The 27,487-nt window shown below is 50.4% G+C and overlaps 1 long non-coding RNA gene across 6 annotated transcripts; it reads left to right on the plus strand.

Annotated features, from left to right (window-relative positions):
• The first annotated feature begins 677 nt into the window (after window positions 1-677).
• Window positions 678-13,578, plus strand: LOC149120362 (uncharacterized). 6 transcript variants are annotated; one of them, XR_016225568.1, is made up of 4 exons: window positions 678-8,475; window positions 8,796-9,353; window positions 11,036-11,259; window positions 13,350-13,578. It is a non-coding gene; the product is annotated as an uncharacterized LOC149120362 (long non-coding RNA). The 6 variants fall into 6 exon arrangements; XR_016225569.1 differs by having other exon boundaries at window positions 8,204-8,475; window positions 9,232-9,353; XR_016225570.1 differs by having other exon boundaries at window positions 8,204-8,475; window positions 9,237-9,353.
• Window positions 13,579-27,487: the final 13,909 nt, after the last annotated feature.

The raw sequence follows: 27,487 nt of genomic DNA on the forward strand, positions 1-27,487 counted from the left end.
GGATCTATACTAGCAGGGAGCTGAGATCAGAGGTGGGAACCAACCTCAGCTACTATGATACTGGAGGTGGCCATCGTAACCACTGGGCTAAATGCCTGCTCCCTGGATTCTGGGTGTTTGATTGCTTCCAAGACACCTTCTTGGGCCTCCTAAGATGGAGTGAGATGTTCCCTCATGTAGTAGCTTCTGCCAGTATCTCTCATGGCATCCATCACTGCTGTCATTACTTGTGTAGACTCTCCTTCGGATGCTGAGTTTCTCAAGGATGTGTCTGAATCATTTTCCTATTCCAGTACAGTGTCTGGCACACACACAAAGCTCTCCCCAGGAGTTTAATAAAATACTGAACGCAGGAAGTTCCATTTCAGGGCAGTCCAGGGCCCAAAGAAGCACAGGAGCCCCAATGTTCAGCTTTTCTCTCTCTCTCTCTCTCTCTCTCTCTCTCTCACTCTCTCTCTCTCTCTCTCACACACACACACACTCACACACACACTCACTCACTCACATGCACCTACCCGTGAACACTTCCCTCCCTGGACAGAGCTTTGGCAAGGATCATTGTCATGACCTCACCTGAGTCAGGCGCATGGAATGAAGATGGGGAGCCAAGGCCCTTTCTAAAATTAATTACGCACAGGCTCTGAGAAGCCGCAGCAAAGCTGCTGGCAGCCGGGTTCTTAGCCTTTTGGCTGTAGGGATTGGACACTGCTGGGAGGAGCAGCGTAGGTAAAAATAAGCTAATTAGGCCTGGCGTGTGGCTGTGCTTTGAGAGTGTCCTGGGCTCCCGCAGTACATTTGCTGCCGGTGCGCACTGGCAACGGGGGCCCTGCCCCTGGAACAGAGAGCCTGTGGGGCTGCCGCATGGGGCAGGGAAACTCACTGGGTAGGGTAGGGCATGGGGCGGTTGCACTGGAGCTCCAGCCTTGGGCCCAGGCTGGCGGCTCCAACGAAGAAGAATCACTTTTCCCTGGAACGGATCGTCATTCAGCATTTTCTTCCTACAGCTGGTGTCTGGGAGACTTGCGGGGACGTTTGCCACTTGCAAGCAGAAGCTTTTTCCCCTAGGACAGAGAGGCGGTGCGGTGCAGCTTGCTTGTGAGTGCCGGGCAGCCCTGGCTGTGCTCCCTGGCACCTGCCGCTAACAGCTGGGTGGACAGAGGGGAGTCGGTTCTTGTCTTGGAGTCTCAAATGGGCCATCTGTGAAATGGGATCCTAGTCTTTTCTTCAAAGGCTGTTTTGAGGATGGAGGGAATATAGGTAAGTGCCTAGTGCCGTGCTGGACTGTGTTGTTGCCATCATTAGCACTCTTCTGTTAATCGTTTATTCCAGTGTGTGTGTGTGTGTGTGTGTGTGTGTGTTTAGAAAACATATACGACCAACGCTGTAGCTCACTAGGCTAATCCTCCGCCTTGCGGCACCGGCACCCTGGGTTTTAGTCCCGGTTGGGGCGCCGGATTCTGTCCCGGTTGCCCCTCTTCCAGGCCAGCTCTCTGCTGTGGCCAGGGAGTGCAGTGGAGGATGGCCCAGGTGCTTGGCCCCTGCACCCACATGGGAGACCAGGAGGAAGCACCTGGCTCCTGGCTTTGGATTGGCGCAGCACACCGGCCATAGTGGCTATTTGGGCGGTGAACCAATGGAAAAGGAAGATCTTTCTCTCTGTCTCTCTCTCTCACTGTCTAACTCTGCCTGTCAAAAAAGAAAAAAAAAAAAACAACAACAAAAAACAACCATATACACCCACATTCCGCCCCTTCTCCTCCTCCTTCTTCTAAAGATTTCTTTATTTATTTGAAAGGAAGAGCGAGAAAGAGAGAGAAAGGGAGAGAGATTCCATCTTTGGTTCTTCCATCTGGGTCTCTGGGTCTTCCACATGAATGTCCGGAACTCAGGTATTTGGGCCATCACCTGTTGCCTCCCAGGGTGTGTGCCTTAGCAGGAAGTTGGTACTGGAAGCAGAGCTGGCACTGAACCCAGGCACTTTTTTTTTTTTAAGATTTATTTTATTTAGTTGAAAGAGCCACAGAGAGATGTAGAAACAGAGAAGTCTTCCATCCACTGGTTCACTCCCCAGATGGCTGCAACGGCTGGAGCTGTGCTGATCCGAAGCCAGGAGCCAGAAGCCAGGAGCCAAGAGTCAGGAGCCTCCTCTGGGTCTCCCACGCGTATGCAGGGGCCCAAGGACTTGGGCCATCTTCTACTGCTTTCCCAGGCCATAGCAGAGAGCTGTATCAGAAGAGGAGCAGCCAGGACTAGAACTGGTGCCCATATGGGATGCCGATGCTTCAGGCCAGGGCTTTAACCCACTGCACCACGGCGCTGGCCCCCAAACCCAGGCACTTTGATATGGATGCTGGTGCCCCAAGGAGTGGCTTAACTGCTGTACTAAATGCCATCCTACCCCCTGTTATATCTTAATGTTAGCTGTCACAAAGCACACCGGACACCGGAGTAAGGGAAAAGGTTTATTGGGGAACACCCTACAGACCGGAGTGAAGGGGCGGCGAAGGAAAAAAGGGAGACTCTAAGAGAGAGAGACAGAGAGGAGAGTAGCTAGCAAGGAGAGAAGATAGAGCAGAGAAGAGGAGAGAGGAGAGCAGAGCCAAGAGAGACCAAGAGAGCGCAGGAGAGAAGGACCAAGAGCCAAGAGACCAGAGGGGGAGGCTGGAGAGAGGAACTGAGAGAGAGAGCAGGAATCGGCCAAGAGAGTGTGTGTTCTGGAACAGGCCTTTTTAAAACTTTGCCTGAGGGCGGGCAGGGAAGCAGGAGCAGCCAATCCCATTAGGATGGGGGTGGAGCCTGGCTCAGGTAGCTGGGCCATGTGGCCAACTGCGCCAGTTTCCTAACACCCCCGGATTTGAAATATCTGCTGAAGAAGGCTTACTTTTGGTGGTTTTAGGGTGTTCCTTTACTAGTGTGTCATTGGTTACTAACCAGAACTCACGTTTCCTCAGCCAAGCACTTACCGTTCTGTTTTGTTTTTTTTTTTTTTTTTTAGATTTATTTATTTATTTGAAAGGCAGAGTTACACACAGAGAGAAAGAGAGGCGGGGGAGAGGGTGTCTTTCTCCCCAATTGGCCGCAATGGCTGGAGCTGTCCCGATCCAAAGCCAGGAGCCAGGTGTTTCTTCCTGGTCTCCCACGTGGGTGCAGGGGCCCAAGGACTTGGGCCATCTTCTACTGCTTTCCCAGGTTATAGCAGAGAGCTGGATCAGAGGAAGAGCAGCCGGGACTTGAACTGGCGCCCATATGGGATGCTGTTGCTTCAGGCCAGGGCTTTAACCCATTGAGCCACAGCACCGGCCCCAACCCCTGTTCTTATTATATTTATTACAGGGAATCTAGAAAAATAGAAAGAAATAAATCATTGATCGTGGCATACACAACATTTAGCTTTTTTTTTTTTTAAAGATTTATTTATTTATTTATTTGAAAGTCAGAGTTACACAGAGAGAGAAGAAGAGGCAGAGAGAGAGAGGTCTTCCATCACCTGGTTCACTCCCCAATTGGCCGCAAGAGCCGCAGCTGTGCTGATCCAAAGCCAGGAGCCAGGAGCTTCTTCTGGGTTTCCCACATGGGTGCAGTGGTTCAAGGACTTGGGCCATCTTCTACTGCTTTCCCAGGCCACAGCAGAGAGCTGGATGGGAAGTGGAGCAGCCAGGGACTCGAACCGGCACCCATATGGGATGCTGGTACTGCAGGCAGCGGCTTTACCTGCTATGCCACAGCACGGGCCCCTTGCTGTTCCGTTTAATCTTTTTTTTTTTTTTTTTGACAGGCAGAGTGGACAGTGAGAGAGAGACAGATCTTCCTTTGCTGTTGGTTCATACTCCAATGGCCGCCGCAGCCGGCGCGCTGCAGCTGGCGCACCGCGCTGATCCGAAGGCAGGAACCAGGTGCTTCTCCTGGTCTCCCATGGGGTGCAGGGCCCAAGCACTTGGGCCATCCTCCACTGCACTCCCAGGCCATAGCAGAGAGCTGGCCTGGAAGAGGGTCAACCGGGACAGAATCCGGCGCCCCGACCGGGACTAGAACCTGGTGTGCCAGTGCCATTAGCCTGTTGAGCCGTGGCGCCGGCCCGTTTAATCTTCACACACAGCCCAATCAGGTCAGTCTCCATCTCTCCAGCTGAGAGAACACCAAGCATCAGAGAGCTCCGTATTTGCCAGAAGCTGTGCCATTTCCCAGCCGTTTTCACCCAGAGCTCTTACTCCCAGCCCTGCCTGTACCATTCTGTTTGCCATAACAACGCATCCCAGTTCCCTGCCTTGCTGAGCTGTGTTTGCCGTGTGCACGTCTTGCTGAATAGGCAGGCTTCTTCCTTTCTGACTTTGTTTGACCTATGGACGCCGCTCTCTGGCTGTGCTGCTCCCTTTCATTCAGATCAGCTTGTTCTTTTCTCAAAGGCGACCGCCTTGCACAAAAGCACGCGGGAGCCCAGAGATAGCTGAATATTTAACACTCACAGGCAACATGCCACAGTAACCAAAAACACTTGAAACGCAACCCAGGCCCAGGGAGGTAGGAGGAAGGGAGGACTGGATGGCGAAGCCCAAGCAGGAATGCTGGCCAGTGGAGGAATGGGTAGCTTGGGCAGCCAGCACAGCAATTGTTCACATTTGCCCCTGGCAATGACCTTTAGCAAGAGAGATTGCAAAACCGCAAACAAAAGAGCTCTTGATTGAGATGAGCCTCTGTGTAATCACGTGGATGATATTGACACATCCAGACAGGTATAGTCTTGGAAGCAGGGTTTACAGTTGCAACTAAATTATTCCAATTGCTTGCTTCTGACCCTCGAATTTCCCCTCTTCATTTAGATTTTTGGCTGGGAAGGTTCCAGCTTGGAGGGCAGAGATACTCGGTCAGTGATGAAACCAACTTGTGATCTGAATTTTAGATCTGAGCTTGCTGGGAGTTTTCATTTTCAGCCGGCTACAAGCATTTTTCTTCCTGCTGTAACACGTAGGGGGTACAAGGACCATATTTCCTTCTTAATTGCGGACTGAGAGGTATAAATTTGCTGAATGGAAGTATAATGCCTGTGGATTGAACTGAATTGGGTTGTCAAGTTACATTCAAGAAAGCGTTCTTTAGCGGGGGAGCAGGTACAAGGCCAGAGCTCTTGGCTGGAAAGGCGAAAACACAATGGAGTGCCTGTTATGGCTGTGCCCAGCGATTGCAGAAGCCAGGCAAGTGGGGAGAGAAGGGCAGGTGCAAGATCCAGGGCTGCTCTGATGACGCCTCGGATCTAGGGGAACAGGAAAACAGTAAGGAGCCGCCTCGGGACAGTTTGCTTTATTTTGCATGCTTCATATGGGAAACAGGGGTATCTCTAATGGGCTATTAAGAAGCACTTCACGAATAGTTTTCCTAACCGGGAGGTCTCTAAGTCTTTCTATTTTGCGGTGAAAAGGAAGCAGGGTAATTGTGCCTCTTCAGCTAAAGTTTCACTTTTCCCAGTTTTGGTTACCCAAGGTCTAGCATGGTCAGAAAATAATTAAGTGGAAAATTCCAGGGGTGGGAATTGACATAGGCGTTATGTCACCATTTGGGATGCGTTGTGTTCCACAGCAGTGTCTGACTGTTCCTGATTCCAGTTTCCTCTTAATGTGAACCCTAGGAGATAGCAGGTGCTCAAATAGCTGGGTCCCTGACACCCACATAAGAGAGCTGGTTGAGTGTCTGGCCCAGCTCCAGCTGTTGTGGGTGTTTAGAGTGTGAAGCAATGGATGGAAATCTGTCTCTTTCAAATAAATAAATAAAATGAATGAAGTTATAAAAAGCAAGCAAGAAATCTTGCAAATAAAGAACATGTACATTTTAAATCATTTTTTATTACAGTATATTGTCATACATTGTTCTATTTTATTACTGGTTATTATTGTTCCTCTCTTCCTGAGCTTGATTCATAAATGAAATTGTATCATAAGCATGTACGTATAGGCAAAAGCATGGTATGGGTAAGGGTCAGTACCCTGAAGTTTCAAGCACCCACTGTGGGTCTTGGAATGTTATCTCTGAATAAGGGAGGCCTATTACACACCCCAAATTAAAAGCAGACTTGAGATCGATAACGATGAATATAATTGTGCAGGTAGAGGGCCAGGAGTCCAATTCTCGGGGAGAATTCTCAGCCGTGTGCACGGACCACATCCTGAGGCTGAGGCTTCTGGATGAGGTGGAGACATGGGAACCATCAGGGGCCCTGTGGTGCTTGCACTGTGGCAGGAACCCAAGAGCCAGTGATCTCTCACTGGGAATCCATGCTGTGTTTATCCCTGTGACGATTTCCATGCCATGAGCCTGGGCCGTGAACTTTCACTCCCTCCCCAGCGATCAGGTCTGCAAGATCTCCAGAGCTTAGTGTTTTGCTTCCTCATAGGTGTGAGATTTTGCTGGGGGGTGATCGTGGCCTGTGGGTTCTCGGCATTGAGTGTGACTTTCCATGGCGCTCCGAGGATCACAGTTGTTAGGGATGGTTTTGTACTGAGCTTGTGCGGTTCACTTTCCCCACTTGGAGAGAAGTGATTGTGTGAAACAGAGAAGCCAGGGGCAGGCATTTGGTTGTGTTCTGAAAAGAACTTGTTGTGGGAGTGCTTCCCACCCAAAGCAGGGTTGTTGGCTTTTGGAATGCGCAGAGGCTTGGTGAGGGCTTTCTCACCAGCAGTTCTAGGAGTTCATCCTACACAGCCCCTAGAGATACATGATGGGGCAGTAGATACAGGTCTGACTTGATTTCTCCGTTGAGCTATTGAATTCTACCTGCTTATAGAATTTGGAGCTCCATTCAACATGCTCAAAAAAATAGCGAGGATGACTGGGGGAGGAAGGCTATTGCTGTGGACAATGTCCCCTTGGTGGAAGTGAGAGGTCCAGTTCTCTGCTGTCCAGTTCCCCCTTAAATGTCAAATGTAGGTCTCTCACATGGTACTGAGCTAGAAGTTACTTGCACAGGCAGGTTCTAAGTCACCAGGGCCAACGACAGGTCCACAAATAATGGGCCTTGGCCTGCCTTTGGGTGGTTCTTCTTAAGAAGTCAGGGGCTGGAGCTGGCGCTGTGGTGCAATGTGTTAAGCCACAGACAGCAGTGCTGGCATCCTATATGGGCTCTGGTTCAAGCTCTGGCTGCTCCACTTCTGATCCTGCTTTCTGCTAATGTATGTGGGAAGGCAGCAGACAATGGCCCAAGCCCTTGGTCCCTGCATCCATGTGAGAGACCCAGAAGAAGCTTCTGGCTCCTGGCTTTGGCCTGGCCCAGCCCTGCTTGTTGTGGCCATTTGAGGAGTGAGCCAACAGATGGAAGATCTCTCTCTCTCCATTTCTCTCTCTGTAACTCTGCCTTTATAATAAATAATTTTTTTTTAAAGAAGGTAGGAAAGCAGGGGCCAATCAACCTCTTTGGTTTCTCTTTCTGTAGGAGTTCAGTAAAGAAGGAAAGATTTCCAGGTCACCAAATAACAAGAGTCAAGAGTCAAGAATCTGAGGCCAGCATTTTTGGCAAACACTCCAAGAATCGCATTTTTTATAAAAAGATTTAAAGGCTGGTGTTGTGGCGTAGTGGGTTAAGCAACTGCCTGCAGCACTGACATTCCACTTGGGTGCCAGTTCGAGTCCCAGCTGCTCCACTTCTGATCCAGCTCCCTGCTAATGCCCCTGGGAAAGCAGCAGCAGATGGCCCAAGTGTTTGAACTAGCAGATGGGAGATCTCTTTCTGCCTCTGCCTCTCCCTCTCTGTAATGCTGCCTTTCAAATAAATTTATTTGCAGGTTGAGAAAGAGATGGGGAGTGGGGGGAGAAAGACATGCATGCACACACATACATGCACAGATAGGAAAGACAGATATTCTGCTCATTGGTTTATTCCCCAAAGGCCTGCCACAGTCAGGGCTGATTCAGGCTGAAGCCAGGAGCCAGGAACTCCAACTGGATCTCCCCTGGGGTGACAGGAACTCATGTAATTGAGCCATCATCTGCAGCCTCCCAGGTGCATTAGCAGGGGCCTGGATTGGACGTGGAGGAGCTGGGACTGGATCGCAGGCACTCTGATACGGGATGCAAACATCTCAAGTGGCGGCTTACCCATTGCATCACAACACCTGTCCTGAATTATAATGTTTTTAAAAGGTTTATTTTATTTATTTGAAAGGTAGAGTTGCAGAGAGAGAGAGAGAAAGAGAGAGAGAGATCAATCTTCCTTCTGCTGGTTCACTCCCCAGACGGCTGCAATGGCCAGGTGAAACCCAGGAGCCAGGAGCTAGGAACTTTATTCAAGTCTTCCACATGGGTGAAGGGGCCTAAGAACTTGGGCCATCTGCTACTGCTTTCCCAGGTGCATTAGCAGGGAGCTAGATTCGAAGTGGAGCAGCCAGGGCTTTCACTGGTCTTTGGGTACCAGGTGTTTGCCTGCAGAGTTTAGATTCCTCCACCAGGTGAAGATGAGCTTCCTGTTTGGAAGCTACATTCCATGCCTCTCAGGTGAGCTACGTGCTGTGCACGGGGGCTACCAGGCAGAGGGGTCTAGGAGAAGAATCCCTTGCATGTCCCCTTGAACTAGACCTGGCGAGTCAGTGTCGCCTTGGTCATAGCCGGACTTGACATTCTAACGGGCAGATGAGAATCATTCTGGACTGCAGGCAGAGTTAAGGGGAAAATGAAAGTGTGTTGGGATAGAACGAGGGTATTGGGGAACTTGGGGGGCCACACAAGGTAGGGAGCCGAGGAAGACCTGGCCGGGGTAGGTGATGCTTAAACAAGCGATCAGTCTTACGTTCTTATGCTCTGCTTCCTGGGCTCAGGAAGACAGTGCTATTTCCCCGTCTGACCTTGCGAGCAGCACGGCCGTTGAGGGAATTCCCCCACGATGAGAAGCCACAGGGGTGTGGACCTGCTTCGCCAAGCAGAAAGCGGGAAGACAGGACCTCAAGCGGAGCATGGGCCCGCCGGAGATCTGGGGAAATCCAAAGGAAAGGAGAGAGGGCAGCAGTGCCGCAGAGAGTGCACTGGAATCCAAATCGGACCTCTCGGCTTGCCGTTTCACCTCTATTACTTGCTCGCCTCCTGCCTTCGGGCAAACCAAGGGCTTCCCCAAGCCTCTGTTCCTTCTGCTTTCAAATATGGACGACGCCCAGCTCAGAGGGGTGTTTTCATGGTTCAGGAAGTGGACGCAGGCAAAGCGCTTGGCTGCTGATTAGGTGTCGTCTGTCTCTCGCCTGCTCCCTCCCTGCCTCCCAGCACAGCCAGGAAGGACTGATGGCAGAAGGGATTTGGCTGTTCTGGCCTCGGATGCAGGCGGATGAGCTCCTGCTCCATGACCCCGGGCGGTTTTGCTGGCACTGTTCTCTGGAAGAGCACAGGTATTTTGGATTTCATTTTCTCTCTCCTTTAAAGGCACACAGCACCACACAGCTGAATCAAGAGATTGGTGGGATCCCCTCCTGCACCTTCCTTGGCTTTGGGCTGCGTTATTGGGGACCACAGGGTAGGGGGCAGAGCTTCTAGAGGGCTGGAGGAGGGGGCTGGTGACTGCTCCTCCCCCACACGGCAGAGCTGGAGTGATTGGCTCTCGGCTGTCCAGCAGCTTAGCTGTTTTTGGCAGCTACTTCCTGATTTCCTTGGCCTTAGCTGCATCTCTTAATTTCAGCGAACGGTGGTGGTGTTGGGGCTGTTATGTCATCATTGGTGGTGGGGGACATAAGATCCCTCAAAAAATTCATGGAAGGATGGAATTAAAAGATCAGTTTATTTTGGTGCTAAAGCATTTTGAAATTCGTGCTGTTTCAGAATACCCATTTTCCATGAGCATTCTGTAAATTCCACATGTGCATGGCTTTTGCAATTTTTTTTAAAGTTTATTTATTTGAGAGGTAGGGTTATAGACAGAGAGAGGAAAGACAGAGAGAAAGATCTTCTATCAGCTGGTTCATTCCCCAAATGGCTGCAAAGGCTCTAGCTGGGCTGATCTGGGCCGATCTGAAGCCAGGAACTAGGAGCTTCTGGGTCTCCCATGTGGGTGCAGGGCCCCAGGCACTTGAACCATCTTCTACTGCTTTCCCAGGCCATAAGCAGACAGCTGGATCAGAAGTGGAGCAGCTAAAGCTTGAACTGGTGCCCAGATGGGATGTCGGCACTGCAGGTGGAGGTTTGGCCTACTACACCCCAGTGCTGGCCCCTTGAAATGTTTTACATTAAAATAAGCTTATCATGATGGCCCAACTCCTTGGGCCCCTGCACCCACATAAGAGTCCTGGAAGAAGCTCCTGGCTCCTGGCTTTGAATCAGCACAACTCTGGCTGTGTGACTATCTGGGGAGTAAACCAGTGGATGGAAGACCTCTCTCTCTTTCTCTCTCTCTCTCTCTCTCTGCCTCTCTGTAACTCTGCCTTTCAAATAAATAAATACATCTTTTTAAAAAATAAGCCTATCATTAGTTCCATGATCCACAGCCTTTTTTTAAAAAAATTATTTATTTGAGGCCGGCACCGCGGCTCACTAGGCTAATCCTCCGCCTTGCGGTGCTGGCACACCGGGTTCTAGTCCTGGTCAGGGCGCCGGATTCTTTCCCGGTTGCCCCTCTTCCAGGCCAGCTCTCTGCTGTGGCCCGGGAGTGCAGTGGAGGATGGCCCAAGTGCTTGGGCCCTGCACCCCATGGGAGACCAGGATAGGTATCTGGCTCTTGCCATCGGATCAGCGCGGTGCGCCAGCCGCAGTGCACCGGCCGCGGTGGCCATTGGAGGGTGAACCAACGGCAAAGGAAGACCTTTCTCTCTGTCTCTCTCTCACTATCCACTCTGCCTGTCAAAAAAAAAAAAAAAAAAGAAAGAAAAAAAGAAAAAAAATTATTTATTTATTTGAAAGGCAAAATGAGAGAGAGAGAGAGAGAGAGAGAAAGAGAGATCAGTCTTCCATCTGCTGGTTCATTTCCCAGATGGCCACAGCCAGGCCCAAGTTGGGAGTCAGGAACTCCACCTGGGTCTCCGACATGGGTGGCAGGGGGCCAGGTAATTGGGCCATCTTCCATCTTTTGCTGCCCTCCTAGGTGCGTTAGCAGGAAGCTGGGTCAGAAGTGGAGTAGCTGGGACTTGAACTGGCTCTCTGGTATGGAATGCTGGTGTCTCAAGTGACAGCTTAGCCTATAATGCCACAACACCAGCCCCCACTTCTTGAAGTACCCTCACACATACAAGACTTACAGATGGTCTTCATTCAGCACCCGTTACAGCCCAGCTGTCCACGAAGCAGGCCCTGGTGGAGAAAGTAGAGGTGAGAAAGGCAAAGCCTGTTGGGGTGCGTATGGGGTGGGGGGAGAGGGAGAACCAGGAGAGCATGCAGGAGCTAGAACTCTCCTAAGTAACTGACAAGGCTGAGCTCAACAAGCCTATCCAAGCTGCTGGGGCGAGGGTCCTGGGTAGTGGCTGGTTGTGCCCTCCTGGTACATGTCGCTGGAGGGTCATCCTCCTCTGGGAAGAGAGAGAGAGAGAGGAATGACCGCTGGGAATATGGTGGCAGGATAGGATGGTGGACCTGCTGGCTGAGCCCGAGGGATGAAGGGGATGAAGCTGGGGCATGGAGGGTGACAGCCTTCTGTGCTTGGCTGTGGCGTGTGGCCTCTTAGTGCAGAGCTGTGGGGGTTGTTTTCAGCCGTTAGGTTAGAGTGGCCCTGGGAGGGGAGGGGGGTAGGTTCTGTGCTCTGGATGGTTGGCCCTGAAGCTCTGGATGAGGTAGAGTAAAAAAAAAAAAAAAGAAGAAGAAGAATTCATTATTTGTTTTCATTTTATTTGAAAGACAAAGAGAGTGAGAGTGAGAATGAGCCAGAGCAAGAGTGAGCAATAGAGAACTCTCTCTGCTGGTTCATTCCCCCAGTGCCTGCCAGGGCTGGAGCCGGGAGAAGCTGAGAGCCAGGGACTCCTTCTGGGGTCCCCATGTGGGTGGCAGGGACCCAATCACTTGGGCCATCCTGTGCTGCTTCCCAGGATGCCTTGGCAGGAAGCTGGCTCAGAGGCAGAAGAGCCAGAGACTTGAAGCAGGCACTTTGAAATGGGATGCAGGTGGCTGGCGCTGCGGCTCACTAGGCTAATCCTCCGCCTTGCGGCGCCAGCACACCGGGTTCTAGTCCCGGTCGGGGCGCCGGATTCTGTCCCGGTTGCCCCTCTTCCAGGCCAGCTCTCTGCTGTGGCCCGGGAGGGCAGTGGAGGATGGCCCAAGTGCTTGGGCCCTGCACCCCATGGGAGACCAGGAGAAGTACCTGGCTCCTGTCATCAGATCAGCGTGGTGCGCCGGCCGCGGCGGCCATTGGAGGGTTAACCAATGGCAAAGGAAGACCTTTCTCTCTGTCTCTCTCTCTCTCTCTCACTGTCCACTCTGCCTGTGAAAAAAAAAAAAAAAAAGAAATGGGATGCATCCCAAGGGTGCCTTAACCTGCCACATGAAACACCTGCCCTGGGCAAGGCAGGGAGACCCAGAAAGAGATGTTCCCAGAATGGGAATGGGGTCCAAATGAAGGCCAGGGCAGCGAGGAGTGGGGAGGCCCCAGGACTGGTGATCGATTGCATACACAAGGTAAGGGATGATTTGGGGAGTACAAGGTGGTGCCTGCCAATGGGATCTGGAGAAGAAGCTGGGGTTGGATGGGTAAGGGAGCAGGTGGAGAGGGCTGAGGGGGAGCTGCAGCTGACCTTGCCAGGTTTGGAAGTCCTGGGGGTGAAAGCAGGCATGCAGGAGTCCAGTGTGTGCAGGGCGTGTGCCGAGAGCCCTGTGAAGCCAGACAGGAGATGTGGGGCCTGGCTGAGATGGGTGACTGCAGTCTTTTGTGTCCTGGGGGGCTACAGGAGGGGTTTGGACTCCAGCACCAGAGAGGCCCAGGTGGGCAGGGGTGTGAGGCTGGCAGCTGCGTGGGGGCCAGGCTGCAGGAAAGAGAATAGAGAGACCTGGGTGCAGGGGGCTCCTGTGAGCTCCGCTGAATTTGGGGAACCCAAGGGGTGCAGTGTCAGTGGGTTAGAGGGTATCAGCAGGGCACTCCTCCCTTCTGAGAGTGTCTCAGCTTTTTACTGTTTTATCTGGGAGTTGGCAGAAGACTTAATTTGACCCAAAACTTCTGCTCCTAAAATGAAACTTGGAAACCACAGCACCAAGCCAAAGGAGGGCAGTGGCGGTGAGCGCTGAAGAAACATCATGAAGGCTTCAGTAGCGTAGGTTGGGGCTGGTTTCTGCAGCAACAGGTGCCAAAAGGCACCTGCCTGTTGGGTTTAAAAATCTGTGTTAGGGCTGGCATTGTGGTGCAGCGGCTTAACTGCCAGCAACGCCAGCATCCCATGTCAGAGCACTGACTCCTAGTTGCTCCGCTTCCAATCTAGCTCCCTGTGAATGCACCTGGGAAAGCAGCAGAAGATGGCCCAAGTACGCGTGCCCCTGCCATCCATGTGGGAGACCAGGATGGAGCTCCAGGCTCCCGGCTGTGGGCTGACTTAGCCCCTAGTGATCGCCACCATTTGGGGAGTGAACCAGTGGATGCCAGATTCTTGCTCTCTCTCCACCCTGACAGTCTGCCTTTCAAATAAATAAAATATATCTTTTTTAAAAAAATTTCTGCTTTGTGTTCAAAGCTCCAGAGAGTCCCAAGAGAGTGAATTATACCCTTGCATTTTCTCACCCCATAAATATTTATTCTGTGCCCAATGCTAGGGACTGTGAAGTGTACAAAAATCCAGCTGTTCCTCTAAAGAACCTTACTGATAACAAATAGAAGAATTCAGATTGAGCATTCTGAATCCACACATCTGGAATCCAAAGTCCAAAACGTTTTGAGTACGTGCACACTGCCACAAATGGAAAATTCCATACCATGAAATTTTGTTTCATGCATAATTCATTAAAAATATTGTATGAAATTACCTTTAGGCTGTGTGTGCAAGGTGTATAAAGAAACATAACTGAGTTTTGCGTTTAGGCTTGGGTCCCATCCCCAAGACATCTCATTATATATATGCAAATATTACAAAATCTCAACTCCAAAAAAAACACATCAGGTCCCAAGCATTTTGGATAAGGGGTGCTCAGCCTGTAGCTACAATTCAGGTACTAGTTAAACGTGGTTAGGTGTCATAAAAGGTGAAGAGATACTTGTAAAACTAGAATATACCACCCTGGGTAAAGGCATAGAGGCCCAAGTTAAAGAAATAGCTGTGTCCCTCAAAATCCTGCCCATCAGGCAGTGGCTTGAGTGGCGTGGGCTGGAAGTCCTAGAAATAGAACTCTCCATGGAGCAGGTGGCATATTGTGGACTCTGAATTTTCAGCCTGATATAGGAGTAGAAAGAAAGACCTGGAAGAAGGACCTGGAAGAGAAGGATCAGGCAGGGAGAATTGCAGACCAGAGTCATCTAGGGGTCAGGTGGGGTGGACTGATGGGACGACCAAGAGCAAGAGACGAATGAGGGGTGGGTGCTGTGGTACAGCAGTCAAGATGCCCCCTGGAATGCTGGCGTCCCACATCACAGTGCCTCTGGTTCTAGTCCCCACCCTGCTTCTGATCCAACTTCCTGCCAAGGTGCTGAGGAAGGCTACAGAAGTGCTTGGGCCACTGCCACCCACATGGAAGATACAGGTGGAGTCCCTGGCTCCTGGCTTCAGCCTGTCCAGCCAGCCCTGGCTGTTGTGGCTGTTTGGGGAGTGAACCAGCAGCTGGAAGATCCCTTTCACTCTGTTTCTCCCTTTTGCTATCATTCTAACTTTTAAATAAATAATTAAAAATAAATCTTTAGGGGCTGTGGCATAGTGGGCTAAGCCTCCGCCTGCAGTGCTGGCATCCCATATGGGTGCCGGTTCCAATCCCGGCTGCTCCACTTCTGATCCAGCTCTCTGCTATGGCCTGGGAAAGCAGTAGAAGATGGCCCAAGTCCTTGTGCACCATGTGGGAGATCTAGAAGAAGCTCCTGGCTTCAGATAGGCCCAGCTCTGGCGGTTGTGGCCATTTGGGGAGTGAACCAGTGGATGGAAGACCTCTCTCTCTGCCGCTCCCTCTCTTTACCTCCAATAAATTAAGACTGCAACATCAGGACAGCACAGGCCCAAAGCGGTGGGGGTCTTTTAAGCCTCAAGATCATATTTTGTGAATTGAGTGCGTCTGAACTTTTTGAGGTTCCCTTATGCTAGGCTCTCAGGTGTGAGCAGTGGAAGCCAAGCTCAAGGTTGTTGTAAATGGAAGAGGCTCCCTAAGTGATTTTGGGAGGACCAGCGATGGTGCATACTTCTGGGAGCTGAAGGAAATGACGTGAGAGAAGGCTCCTCCTTCTCAGCCATGATAAGTAACGTGATGGACACTCACACACAGGAGCTGAGTGCCTCCCAGTCTGTCCAGACTGGCTCCGTGCTTCCATTGCCTGCTCTAGTCTATCAGGCCAGGGGAAGGTGAGCAGAGAGATGGAGAATGTAGTGTATTGGCTATTTGTCATGAAATATCATGTAGTTAAATTAAATGGATAACTTTAGTTTTGAGCATTTGTGCTTTCTATATTTTGAGGGTTCATATGTCCACTATCTCATGAAATGGTTCTAGTATTTTTTTTTTCAAGATTTTATTTATTTATTTGAGAGGCAGAGTTACAGACAGAGGAAGGGAGAGACAGAAGGAAAGGTCCTCCATCCGCTGGTTCACTCCCCTAATGGCCTCAGTGGCTGAAGCTGTGCTGATCTGGAGCCAGGAGCCAGGAGCTTCTTCTGGGTCTCCCATGTGGGTTAGGGGCCCAAGGCCTTGGGCCATCTTCTATTGCTTTTCCCAGGCCATAGCAGAGAGCTGGATTGGAAGAGGAGCTGCGGGGACACAGGAACAGGCGCCCATATGGGATGCTGGTGTTGCTACAGGCAAAGGCTTAGCTTACTATGCCAGAGCACCTGCCCTTGGTGTTAGTATTTTTTATTATTGTTGTTCTTTTTAAAATTATTTATTTTTATCTGAAAGGCAAAGAGAGAGACACACACACAGAGACAGATGAAGAAAAATCTTCTGTCCACTGGTTCAGTCTCCAAATGCCTGCAGCAGCCAGAGACTGGGTCAGACCAAAGCCAGGAGCCTAGAACTCCAGGGTCTCCCATGTGGATGGCTGAGACCCAGATCTTGAACCGTCGTCATCTGCTGTCTGTCAGCGTGCAGATTTGTAGAAAGCTGGGTTGGAAGTGGAGAGGCCAGGACTTGAACTCAGGCACCCCTGAGGTGCCCCAAGCAACAAATTCACCACTAGAGCCAAATGCCTGCTCTTCTTTTTTGTCTTAATTTTTTAAAAAATTTTCTTGCTTGGGGCAGGTGACGTGGCTCACTTGGTTAATCCTCTGCCTGTGGCGCCAGCATCCCTTATGGGCGCCGGATTCTAGTCCCGGTTGCCCCTCTTCCAGGCCAGCTCTCTGCTGTGGCCTGGGAAGGCAGTAGAGGATGGCCCAAGTGCTTGGGCCCTGCACCTGCATGGGAGACCAGGAGAAGCACCTGGCTCCTGGCTTCGGATCAGCACAGTGCACCAGCCGTAGCGCCCATTTAGGGGGTGAACCAACGGAAGGAAGACCTTTCTCTCTGTCTCTCTCTCTCATTGTCTAACTCTACCTGTCAAATAAAAAATAAAAACAAAAACAAACAAACAAACAAATTTCTTGCTTTGGCAAGGGGGGAAGTTGGCGATTCCATTTTTTCTTTTCTCAAGAAGCATCTTCCAGCTTTGCTAGTCTGTAGTTTGTATTTCATCTCATTGATATTCTCACTTGCTTTTTTTTTCTCCAACTTTCCTTGGGTTTATTTTTTTAAAGATTTATTTATTTATTTGAAAGGCAGAGTTACAGAGAGGGGGAGGGAGAGAGGGGAGGGAGAGAGAGAGGGAGGGAGGGAGAGAGAGATGTCTTCCATCTGCTGGCTCACAGCGGAGCGCTGGATCAGAAGTGGAGCAGCCGGGTCTTGAACTGGTGCCCCTAAGGGATGCCTGCACTGTAGGCAGCGGCTTTACCTGCTACACCACAGCAGCAGTGCAGCAATTCCTCTTCAGTCCCAAAATCTTTCAGGAAAAATGTCTTGGGCTCTGAGATGCAAATTTTGGGGAAGTGCAATTTAAGCTCTAGGTTTTTTTTTTTTTATATTTTTTATTTATTTTTTGACAGGTAGAGTTATAGACAGTGAGAGAGAGAGACAGAGAAAAAGGTCTTCCTTCTGTTGGTTCACTCTCCAAATGGCCACTACAGCCGGCGCTATGCCAATCCGAAGCCAGGAGCCAGGTGCTTCTTCCTGGTCTCCCATGCGGGTGCAGGCGCCCAAGCACTTGGGCCATCCTCCACTGCCCTCCCTGGCCACAGCAGAGAGCTGGACTGGAAGAGGAGCAACCGGGACTAGAACCTTGCACCCATATGGGATGCTGGCGCTGCAGGCAGAGTTTTAACCAAGTAAGCCACAGTGCCGGCCCCTCAGCTCTAGGTTTTGAAAGGTGGCAACTCAGGCGTCAGAGACACCTGGAGGCTGTGACCCCTCTCCCTCCCTCCTGGCCCCTCTTGCTCTTCCTTAGGGCACCTATTTGCCTCTGGATTCCTCTGTGCTGGCCCCTTTGGGCTGACACGACCTTCAGGCTGTCTGCCTGGTTCCTGATTCTGTCATCATCTTCGATCAGGGATCTCTGATTCTGTGTTCTGCTCTCAGTCCTGGATACGCAGCCTGCCCAGAACCCTTGGCCCAGACTCACTGGGGAGTCTCAGAAAGACAGTGTGCCTGTGCCTGTCCTGACTTGCTACTCTTATCTGTTACGGATGGAATTTCCATGTCGTTGGCATTCTGAGTACCTGGTGTGCCTTCCTCGGGTGTCAGGTGTTCCCAGGAGAACTGAGACAGAAAGACTTGTGCCAGTCTTGGAGGAGTCTGCACAAAACTTACTCCCCAAGGATTTTAGGAGAGGACAGGTTGTCACGGTGGCACATTTGTCTACAAATATAAAAATAGTGGGGGCACTGGAGCGTTTGCTGAGCAGAGAACAGAGCTGAATTCAAGTTCCCACTTCGCTGTTGACGTTTCGATGCCTTAGGTAAGTCACGAGACGCTGAAGTCACATTCTTTTTTAGAGATATAATTTTGTAAATAAAACTTCACTTATTTATTTTTATTTTATTTGAAAGGTGAGTGCATGTGCACGCATATGCTCACTGGTGTCTTTTACTTGCTGGTCCACTTCTCGTATGTCTGCAACAGCTAGGGCTGGGCCAGGCTGAGGCCAGGAGTTGGGGACTCCGTCGGGGTCTCCCATGTGGAGTCGGAAGCTGGACCAGAACTTGGACCCAAGTGGGTGTCCCAAGTGTTGTTTTAACCACCGTGCCCAATGCATGCCCCAATGACTTGCTTTATGGACACGTGAAATGGGATGTGGGTTGGATTCTCTCTTTGAGGCTCTGAGGCTCTGATAACCTGCTTGGTTTTGAGGTTCCTTGTCTCCTCTGGGTGCCAGAGCCGGAGGGACCTCACAGATCGGGCCCCAGCCTGGGTAAGAGCGGTTGGATGTGAGACGAGGAACACATGGACTACCATACGCAAGGGCCTTATTCTTACCTCTCTTCTGGTGCTTCATCTTCAGTGGGTGCTGAATCCTAGGCTGGATTGTTCTGCAACATTTCACGTGGACTGGCTGATTCTCTTTAAGTAGATGTCGCTCTCATGGAGTGCTGAGACCGGGTCTTTTCAGGGGGTGTGTTGACAGAATGCTTTACACATGGCTCTTTGGAAAAGAAGCAAAGCCCTGGGTGGTAGCGTTTTGAGATTTCTGTGTGTAGCACCTCCCCCTCCCCCTACCACACACACAGCTGATTTCAAGCTACCAGTGGACGTCAGGCACAGTTGGCTCTCTTGAGCTGGCAGGAGCAGGTGGGAGCAGGCAGCACAGGGCTGGGCACCCAGGAAGGGTGTTGAGGGATTGCCACGGGCAGCTTCTCCAACCACAAACCCGAGGCCGGAGGGAAGGTGCTGCCTACACCCCTCTGCCTTTGTTGAGCACCTGTGGAATGAGCTCCACTGCACATGTCCCTCCTGTGTCTCATCTGGGTGCAAGTGATCCCTGTCAAGCACATTTTGGATCATGTCACCTTTAACAGTGTTTCATGGTTAGGACTGGTGTCGCGGAGGAGTGTGTGAAGCTGTTTCCTGTGATACTGCCTTACCGTGTGGGTGTCGGTTCTAGTCCTGGCTGCTCCACTTCTGATCCAGCTGCCTGCTAATGCGCCTTGGTGAGCAGTAGAAAATGGCTCAAATGCTTGAGCCTCTGCCTCCCATGGGGGAGAACCGGAAGAAGCCCTTGGCTCCTGGCTTTAACCTGGCCCAGCCCTGGCTGTTGCGGCCATTTGGGGAGTGAACCAGCAGTTGAAAGCTCTCTCTCTTTCTCTCTCTCTCTCTGTAATCCTGTCTTTCAAATAAGTAAATAAATTTCCCCACTTGCTACAAGATAAATTCCAAATTTTTTTTTGAACAATACTTATTTGTCTGGGGGTGGGAGAAGAGACAAATAATACTTGTGTCTACTGGTCCCCTCCCCAAATGCCTGCAATGGCCAGGACTGGGCCAGGCTAAATCCAGGAGTTAGGAATGCAATCCATGTGGGTGACAGGGACCCAAATACTTGAGCCATCAACTGCTTCCTCCCAGGGTTTGCGTTAGCAGGAAGCTGGAATAGAGAGCAAGTAACCCAGGCACTCTGATGTGGGATGCGAGATTCTGAACTGGTGTATTAGTTGTGACACCAAATATCCACCCCCTGATTGCTTTTACGAGGCCTCCAAGGTCCTTCAGGGTTTGACAGCCAACTGCCTGCCTTGATCTCGTCTCTGGCATTCTTCGGCAGGGATTCGATGGTGCATCCTGTCTCTGCTCCTGACTGCAGATGTCACGGAGCTCAAGCTCCTGACCTCTGCATGTGCTGAGGCTTTGGTCTTGCCTACCTTCCTTTCATGCACCTGCTGGAACGTTCTCGCTCTCAAGGGCCCAGGTGTGGCCCTTTCTATGAAGCCAGCCCTGATACACCTTGAGCAGTAGGAGACTTCCAATCCCCAGCGCTCCTTACGGTTTCTGGGTAATTCTATTAGAGCATGGCTCATCTTGCATCACACCTTATAAAGCTTCGTCAGTCAAGAGCTCCGCGAGCACAAGAAATGTTTCTTGTTCCTTCCACCCCTTACTCTCTGCCATGAATGACACACAGTAGGCACACAACAGCCATTGCATTATTAGCTGGCTGCTGGATTTCGTCTGTCTTGCCCCTCCCTGTCTCTGCTTCCCCCACATCATGAGAGACTGGGAGCCGTTCCCATCCTTCCCTCCCCACCTGGATTTAAACCAACACTGAACAAGTTGTATCTGGCTGGCTGTTGTGTTTCCAGGCAGACTAAAGCGGCAATTCAACCCTCTTTTCCTTATCAACCCCTGCATGTGTCAGAGCCTTTGAAGACGGTGTGTGTGGGAGCTCCAGCTCTCTGGTGACTTCTCTCGATTTAATCAGTCTGACCTTCTGTGATAATCCCCCTCGGATGTCCCTGCCCGGCCACCCCCCACTTCTGTGTCATATTCAGGCTTCTGCCTTCATCAGCAAAAGGGCCAACTGCTCAGCTCAGCCTGTAGCATAATTCACAGCCTGGCTCTCCAAAATGAACTTTCACGCATACACACACACACACACACACACACAGAGCTGCTCTTAGCATTAAAATTGGCCTGAGAGAGCTAGGGAGGTTTAGCCTGGAGTCAGCAGGGGGTCTGTCCCTCCAAGTTAAATATTTCTTTTGCAAACCGGAGTGAGCTTTAGGGTGGCACAACCAAAGGTTTCCTGAAATACTGGGAGATCTTTAAGCCTTAACATTTAGTTACAGCGCTGAAGGCTTTCTGGAGAGTTGTTTAGTCTCCCCCGTCCCCATCTCTGCTCTGAATAAACAGGAATTTCAAACACGCTTTCCCTTTATTTCAAAACAGCCACTGTCTCTGCGCAGGAGGGAGAATGCATTGAAATAGCTCAATACCCTGCTAATCACACAGCTATTTATTTTCAGTCCATCCTCATAGGATTTTCCGAATGAGGTAGAGAGGCTACTTTAGAATGACCCAGAAAGCCAAAGTGGTGCCCTGGAGCTTCCGGCCTTCAGGATGCTGGGAAAAGTCCAGGGAGTTTAGTAACCTCTCCCCTCTCCCCCCCCAGCACAGGCTGTGAACTCTATGATTGCCATTCGCTCATTTCCTCTTCTCACTATTTTGGGTTAAATACATAGCAGTATAGGAAGGAATGACTTCTTTCTCAGTAGCATAAGAAAAGAAGAGGTAATTTGTAACCTGAATTTATTCACTGCTTTTTTTTTTTAAAGATTTATTGTATTTATTTTGAAAAGCAGAGTTACAGAGAGAGGGAGAGACAGAGACAGAGAGAGAGAGAGAGAGAGAGAGAGAGAGAGGTCTTCCATCCACTGGTTCACTCTCCAAATGGCCACAACAGCCAGAGTGGAGCCGATCTGAAGCCAGGAGCCAGGAGCTTTTTCCAGGTCTCCTACATGGGTTCAAGGGCCCAAGTCCTTGTGCCATCTTCCATTGCTTTCCCAAGCCATAGCAGAGAGCTGGATCAGAAGTGGAGCAGCCGGGACTTGAACCGGTGCCCATATGGGATGCCAGCGCTGTAGGTGGGTGTTTTAACCTGCTATGCCACAGTGCAAGCCTCTATTTACTGCTTTTTGATATATATCTTGGGCCAGGAATTATTGTATGCACTGGAAAGACAGATGGTCACTGCCAAAGAGAAACCCACTGAGTGAAAGCGATATACCAACAAAGAAATACAATGGGGGCTGGTGCTGTGGGTATAGCAGGCTAAAGCCTTGGCCTGAAGCGCTGGCATCTCATATGGGCGCCAGTTCGAGTCCCAGCTGCTCCTCTTCTGATCCAGCTCTCTGTTATGGCCTGGGAAAGCAGTGGAAGATGGCCCAAGTCCTTGGGCCCCTGCACCCATGTGGGAGACCCAGAAGAATCTCCTGGCTCTTGGCTTCAGATTGGTGCAGCTCTGGCCTTTGTGGCCATCTGGGGAGTGAACCAGCAGATGGAAGACTCTCTCTCTGTCTCTACCTCTCTCTGTGATTCTGTCCTTCAAATAAATAAAATACATCTTTAAAAAAAGTACAATGGAGGCAGCTGGATGCGGTCTCTGGAGCCCAGAGCAGGGTGTTGAGGAGGATGGGAGAAGCCATCATAGAGGATGGGACCCCTGAACTGGCTATTGGAGGGTCAATATTTTCCAGACCTCTTGTGGATTGCTAGGAGCTTTCTGGACAATGCTAGGGCACCCTGGGGAGCAGGTATAAGGATGAGGTGACTGACCACAGGGAACACAGGACAGGGACATTGCCTGGTGAGACAAGAAGGGCCTTTGGGACCAGCTAGCAAAGGTTTTTCACATAGCTCTAGGGACACTGGATTTATCCTATGGGCACTCTGGCCATGTCAGAATTTGAAGAACAGGAAGGATGGATTCAGATTAGACTTTAAGTTTATTTTCTAAAAGTTATACTCTTTTTAAAATGTATTTGAAAGAGAGAGAGAGAGACAGAGAGAGAGAGAGAGAAAGAGAGAGAGAGGGAGAGAGAGAGAGGAAGGGAGGGAGAGAGAGAGAGAGAGACAGAGGGAGAGAGAGAGGGACGGAGTGGGGAAGAGATCCTGCATCTGCTGGTTCACTCCCCAAATGCCTACAATACCCAGGGATGGGCCAGCCTGAAGCCAGAGACCAAAACCCAACCCAAGTCTCCCACGTGAGCAACAGGGATTCATGAACTTGAGTAATCACCTGCTACCTCCCAGGGTATGCCTTCATAGGACGCTGGTACTGGAAGTGGAGCCAGGATTTGAACCCTGGCCCTCAGATATGAGATTGGGGGGGGGGCATCCCCAAGCAGTGTCCCAACTGCTAGAATAAAATTTTGCAAATTTTACAAAAATAAATAGTGGCATGGCAGAGAGAGGGATAGGAGTCAGTTTAGAATGCTATGTTGATAGATTCAGAAAAGAAATAATGAAGTTAATGAGAGGAGAGAGAGACACACACACACGCAGACATGAGGGAGTTGTCTATAGCAGCCAATGAAAATCACTGTTCAGTGCAGGGGGTGATGTTGGGTGCAGCAGCCACGGAACCCCATGGCTGCTGGGTGTCCATGGCTCATCTGGAGGGGACATCACCATTATTTTCCTGGTATCACTATGATTCTCCTACAAGTGTGGGGCTCTGTGTCAAGGTCAAAGGTCACTGGGATGGTTTTCCTTCTGTGACAAAACGCTCACTGCTCCTTGAATATCCATGTGCCCAGCCAAGCTTCCCAGGTCCCTTGTGGCTACAGAGGACCATGTGACTGTTTCTGGATGAGGGGCCATAAACAAAAGTGGTCAATGTTGGCTATAGGCTGTGGCAATGAAGGACAAGTGGTGAGATGCCAGTCCCTGGGCCCCGGAGTCACCCTTGAACATGAACTCCCCCTGGGTGTTGTCAGGTTCACAGTGTGCACTGCATGAATAAGAAATGAATTTTTTGGGGGGTCTGGTGTTGTGGCACAGTGAGTTAAACCACTGCCTGCGATGCCAGCATCCTGTATCGGAGAGCAGGTTGGAGTTCCAGGTGCTCTACTTCCAATCCAGCTCCTTGCTAATGTGCCCAGGAAAGCGGAGGAAGATGGCCCAGATATTTGGGTGCCTGCCACCCATTTGAGAGACCTGGAAGGAGTAGCTGGCTCTTGGCTTGGGCTTGGCCCAGCCCTGGCCATTATGGCCATCTGGGGAGTAAACCAGTAGATGGAAGATCTCTTTCTTTATCTCCTCCTCTATTTCTGTCACTCTGCCTTTCAAATAATTAAATCTTTTGAAAATCAGTTATTTAAAAATCAATGCATATTTTCCATGATCTTTTAAAAATATATATTTATTTGAAAGGCAGGGAGAGAGAGAGAGAGAGAGAATGAAAATGAATATGGAGGGAGAGACCTTCCACCTGCTGGTTCACTCCCCAAGTGGCTACAATGACTGTGACTGAGCCAGGTTGAAGCCAGGAGCTGAGAACTCCATCCGGGTCTCCCACATGGGTGGCAGGGGCCCAAGCACTTGGACCATCAACTGCTGCTTTCCCAGGCCCATTAGCAGGGAGCTGGATGGGAAGCAAAATAGCTGGAATTTGAAATGGTGCTCCAATATGAGACACTAGAAATTAATTTTTGTTTTTGAGCCACTGCAGTTTTAGGGCTCTTTGCTATTGTAGCAGAACCTCTCCTATCTGGACCAAAACACTTCCTTTCTGTCCAACAGGGGTAAGGCTGGTGTCTCTGACGACGGGTGTTTCAGCTTCATCTGCCCCAGCCAAGGCCTCAGAAGTGTGTGGCAGGAGCCCCGCGGCAGGGTGACACTTCCCTGCCTGAGAACACTCTGGTTTCCCTTGGCTGGAGAATCTGACAGTTTGCTTGAGCAGGCAGCCCCTTGGGAGAAAAAAATGATTATATGGTGAAATGCCAGAGCCCTTCGCGATGCCAGAGAGATTGACAGCAATTCTTAATACTCCTGGAGTACGTGTCATCCTGAGAAAGCATCAATGTATTACAAGCCTCTGGGGGCAGGATGAAAGCTTCGCAGGCCATCAGTGCTATATGGCTCTTGTCAAGCCCTCAGGCAAGGAGGAGGCCTAGGTGGGAAGGCGACTCATAATCGTGGGCTGGGAGAGAAATGGCTTCAGGATCCTGGGGCTGTTGGGGTAGAGAAGAGGGGACTTGGCAGGGGTTACATGATTGCATCTTTAAAAATTCAAGGGCTGTTATGTAAAAGAGAGAGCAGATTTGTTCCCAGTGGCCTGCAGGGCAGAGTCAAGTCAATGGGTGGCCGGTGCAGGGAGGCAGACCGCAGCCCCAGAGGAGGAGAAACGGGCACCCATGGAGAGTGGTTGGAGGGTGGATTGTGTGGGTTGCGTACTGAGTGGCGAGTTCCTTTTTATGGGCTGCGCCTAACCAGAGGCTGAGAAAGCAGCTGGCTGGGAGATTGTTGTAGTCAAAAGAAAAAATGGGCCAGCGCTGCATCTCAATAGGCTAATCCTCCACCTGTGGCGCCGGCACACTGGGTTCTAGTCCCGGTCGGGGCACTGATTCTTTCCTGGTTGCCCCTCTTCCAGGCCAGCTCTCTGCTGTGGCCCCGGAATGCAGTGGAGGATGGTCCAAGTGCTTGGGCCCTGCACCTGCATGGGAGACCAGGAGAAGCACCTGGCTCCTGGCTTCGAATCAGCGCAGTGGGCTGGCCACAGTGGCCATTGGGGGGTGAACCAACGGAAAAAGGAAGACCTCTCTGTCTCTCTCTCTCACTGTCCACTCTGCCTGTCAAAAAAAAAAAAAAAAAAAGTGAATTAGCTGACAGTCCTGGGTTTAAATTCCCCTTCTTCCTCTTTATCTTCTTCCACCCCAAGGCTGTGTCGCGCTGAGCAGGTTGAGGGAACTTTCTGAACGGAGCTCCTCAGTTGTAAACGAGAGAGAAGTCCTACCTCCCAGGATGATGGCAGATACTGGATGGGAGTCACATTTACAAGCCTGGTTTTGAGGACTTGATAATGACATCATCAGCAACAAGCTCCCATTCTGCCAACACTGACCCTACACCATCCTTTGTACATGTCATCCCATTTGATGCTCATGATGACTGCACGGTGGCGGGCGTTTGGCCTAGTGTGAAGGTACTGCTTGGAACATCCATGTCCCACATTGGAGGTCCTGGGTTCAAGTCCTGCAGATTCCAGCTTCCTGTTAACACAAACCCTGGGAGGCAGCAGGTGATGGCTCATGCAGTTGGATCCCTGCTGCCCTTGTGGGAGACCTGGATTGAGTTCTTGGCTGCTGGCTCCAGGCCCTTGGCCCTTGGCCCTTGTGGGCATTCAAGAGGAGAGCCAGTAAGTAGTGCTTTCTCTCTCTCTGAGTCACTGTCTCTGAAACAAAATAAAAACAAAACTACCCTGTGTGAGAGAGGTGCTATTATTATCCTCATTTTACAATTGAGAAAATGGAAGAATGGAAGGCTGGAGTGACTTGCCCAAGATCAAAGGGGGAGAAAGTGGTGAGGCTGGGAGTCCCATCTGAGACTCTCTAACTCCAAGTCTAGTCTTCATTAGTAGAGTTGTTTTAGCTTTTCAAGGTCAACCACTATAGATGATACATGTGTGCTGGCTTTGAATATTGTAAAGGACAGGTTTTATTTAAAATGGCACATCACTGGATGGATAATTGGCCTTTATTTTTTTTTTAATTATATATTTGATGGTTTGAAGGGCAGAATGAAGGAATGAGGGAGAGAGAGAGAATAAGAGAGAAAGAGAGATGGTGCTCCCATCTGATAATTCACTTGCCAAATGGCCACAAATGGCCAGGATCTAGGGCCAGGCCAAAGCTAGGAGTCAGGAATTCCATTCAGGTCTCCTCTATGGGTGACTGAGGCCCAAGTACGTGGGCCATCTTTTGGTGCTCTCCTGGGCGCATTAGCAGGGATCTAGATCAGAAACCGTGCAGCCATGACTCACAACGTCCCTCTGAAATGGGATGCTAGTGGCTTAACCAGTGGCTTAACCCGCAGTGCCACTACACTAGCCCAGTTAATTGGTCTTGATGAAATTGGGCTTTCTTCTAAGATTGTATGCATGCTGTTGAATTATGTTATGGCGGATATATAACAATGGATGTATTCTAGTTGTCTAATGCTAGTTAGTAAACTAACCCAAAATGTACTGGATTAAAACAATAATTGGCATTGGAATGTTAAACCTCTGCTCAGGACATCATTATCCCTTATCAGATAGCCTGGGTTTGAGTCCTAGCCCTGCTTAGAATTCCAGGTTCCTGCTAATGCACACACTGGGAGACAGGGTGATGGCTCAAATAGGTTCCTGCCACTCATGTGGGAGAGTGGATGTTCCTGGCTTCTGGCTTCGGCCTGGCCCAGCCCTTGGCTGTTTCAGACTTTTGGAGAGTGAACTGATGAATGGAAGATCTTTCTCTTTCAAAACAAACAAACAAATGCAAATTAAAACAACAATTATTTTATGATTATTGTCTGATTGTTCTGGAGGTTGGTTGAACTCACTTGGGAGATTCTGCTCCGAGCCCTTCATGAGAAGAGGTTGGGTGATAACGGGAGCTGGGGTCACCCCAGAGGCTTTCTCATTGCTCAACTGTCTGTCTGTGGTTTTTACCATTGGCTGGGACACACACGTGTGGGCTGGGCTTTCCCATGGTGTGGGAACTCCATTTTTAATGTGAGCATCCCAGGAGAGCCAAGTGTGTTTCGAACCATATAGCTACACTTCCTCTTTAGTTTACAAACTCTCCCAGATTCAAGAGGAGCGATCACACACTCCACCTCCCAATGACACAGTACTGAAATCACATGGTAAGAAGTGTGTGTAGGATGAGGGGTATCAAAGAGGCAATTTTCCGAAACTACAATGTAGCACAGGCTG

This window comes from Oryctolagus cuniculus, chromosome 19 (assembly GCF_051225735.1).
Source record: "Oryctolagus cuniculus isolate XC-2025 breed Fujian yellow rabbit chromosome 19, ASM5122573v1, whole genome shotgun sequence".
Taxonomy (NCBI): Eukaryota; Metazoa; Chordata; class Mammalia; order Lagomorpha; family Leporidae; genus Oryctolagus; species Oryctolagus cuniculus.